At 41.1% G+C, this 2,581-nt stretch overlaps 1 pseudogene; it reads left to right on the top strand.

Annotated features, from left to right (window-relative positions):
* The first annotated feature begins 276 nt into the window (after positions 1 to 276).
* Positions 277 to 796, top strand: LOC103079194 (coiled-coil-helix-coiled-coil-helix domain-containing protein 2, mitochondrial pseudogene; annotated as a pseudogene).
* The last annotated feature ends 1,785 nt before the right edge of the window (positions 797 to 2,581 follow it).

The following is a 2,581-nucleotide window of genomic DNA, read 5'->3' as shown; positions in this document are numbered from 1 at the left end:
AACGAGGTCCACCCAACATTCAGATAGCAAACTGTGATTTAGCAACATTAATAGGGAATAAAATTTTATAAATCAGGGAAGGAGTTATACTCTTATTTACTTGATTCCCCAATTTACTTCTCAATGTTTAGGTCTAAGATCTTTTATATCAAAAAAGCGAGTACTAAGAAGTACTAAGTACTTCTTCTAAGTACTAAGAAGTACTAAGTACTAAGAAGCAGCCCGGGTCTCCTTCGAGTCTCGCTCTTCTAGATCCCATTTCGCCGCACATTTAAGATGCCCCGTGGAAGCCGAAGCCGCACTTCCAGCGTGGCCCCTCTGGCCAGCCGGGCACCTCAGATGAGAACTACACCCAGGCCAGCGCCCGCCGCTGAGCCACCCGCAGAGGCTTCACCATCTGCTGTTGGCTCCCCTGCTGCTGCTTCCCGGCAGCCAGGTCTGATGGCCCAGATGGCAGCCACTGCAGCCGGCGTGGCTGTGGGTTCTGCCGTCGGCCACACTCTGGGTCATGCCCTCCCTGGTGGCTTCAGTGGAGGAAGTAATGCTGAGCCCTCAAGGCTTGACATCACTCACCAGGAGCCTCGGGGAACTCAGCCTGCACAGCAGCAGCAGAGTGGCCCATGCTTTCTTGAGGTGAAACAGTTTTTGGAGTGTGCCCAGAACCAGGGTGAACTTAAGCTGTGTGCAGGTTTCAGCGAGGTGCTGAAAACAGTGCAGTTTGGCGAACGGGTTAGCTTCATCAAGAAGTTCCAGTTGGAGGCATGAAAAATCATCTCTCATGACCACGTTGGTTTAGCGTTAAAAATATAATTGAGAGTGAATATATAAAGTGTGAAGCCACCAGTTAAACCTCTCCTCGATCGTTAGTAGCTTTTGTGCTTCAGGATTGCAGTGGAAGAGGGTATTCTCACCATACAGAAGCTCACGGCGATGGTATTGAGTTTGGGGCTGGGTGCACGTTTCTGTGGCCTCTTAAACATGCTTTTGTTTGTGAATTAATTAGAATAAAGTGATTTTCTGTCCAAAAAAAAAAAAAAAAGCAAGTACCTAAATTTTACGAAGCACTTGCAATACTATGCTACAACCACCATTATGAAAACCTGAGCATGTGTCCGCACATAGCCACTCGATAAACTATTTTATGATCAGTTTATGATTTGGGGGCTGTAATAACTGTCTGTCTCCCTGGAATCAACTGGATTAAGTGCACGGTCATCAACAGCAGCTATTTTTCTTGACAAATAACGCCAATTGTCATTGTGAATATATTTGTACAGATGGGGCCTAAAAGATCAAAGCACTTTTCACAATGCAGTAAAACAGAGCACTTCTGCAATGCTATTAACATTCCAAAATACAACGGTCATATAGAAGGGGTATGGCTTCGCAAAGTATTCTCTAACATTAAAGGATTTAGAATGGCATTTTAGAAGTTTACAACAGAAATTTACTTTTGTTGGGTGGTTGGGACAGTGGGGAGAGGAGGGGAGGGAGAAGAAAGAAATGTTGTTTCTACTAAATTTGCTTTTTAATGACTGCAGCTCTAGTTAGGGGTTAAACATGTAGGCCCCAGAGATGAGAGCAGTTGGCCTGAATCCTGATCCCATGTCTTACTAGCTATGAAACATCTGCTTACCAGCCTCTGTGGAAATTGACCATCTTAAATGGTAAGATTGAGTTTATAGGAGAAAAAACAGTGGGTATCACATTTTCTTAATATTTCAGCATCAGCATTTCTCTGCCATAATTTTTCACATGAAAGAACCTATATCTGCACATACACTGCTTCAGGGATCACAGTAATTTTCATTCTTTAAGTACTGAATTGAATTAATTTATTTTCATCACCCAATAATTACTTTAGGGAATTTGTTTTCATTTTAAAAAGTACTCACTATCCATTATTTCATGGATATAATTACATACCACTTGATGGCTGCATCATCATAATTGCTAGTTTATATAGAAGATTCTAAAAATTAAAAATCACTGGGCAAGTCAAACAAATCTGATTCATTTTCCACTTGTCATACGAATGCACTTCTTACATTTTCATTTCTAAACCTAAAATAATAAAAGCATACAATTTCTCTGCATTGGATTTATATGCTACACTTCCAAATAAGAAACAGAATTTCCTCTCATAGTTCTTCTGGAGCATCATAAACGTCTTAGTCTGGAGTTTATCAGAATGTGCTCTGTGGGTCAGTACCAGGTTGTTATTCAAAGACCAGTACATTTGAGAATCCATGTAAAACAAAGTTAAACATGCTTCTTTACTATGGAACCTTTCAGAGTCTTTAATATGCTGATATCATTATTGTGCTCCAGAAGAGCAGAGAGTACGCAGTGCTGCCCAAGCTTGACTTTCTGGACACCCATCATGACTAGTGTTCCTCTGAACACACTCGGGGAAACAATGTCTTCACTATTTCTTTCAAATACCTTTTAGTTTCTTTAGGTACCATATATCTTATACACACTAAATTCCTCCCCTAAATTCCGGAGCACACTGCTCAGTAAACATGAGTTTACATTACTAGAGTGTACGTCTAGCAATCTTTTTTAACTGAACAGTTTC

This window comes from Lipotes vexillifer, unplaced genomic scaffold (assembly GCF_000442215.2).
Source record: "Lipotes vexillifer unplaced genomic scaffold, Lipotes_vexillifer_v1.1 scaffold1191, whole genome shotgun sequence".
Classification (NCBI taxonomy): domain Eukaryota; kingdom Metazoa; phylum Chordata; class Mammalia; order Artiodactyla; family Lipotidae; genus Lipotes; species Lipotes vexillifer.
Note: the sequence above shows the minus strand (reverse complement) of the source record. Positions and strands in the feature narration are given on the sequence as shown.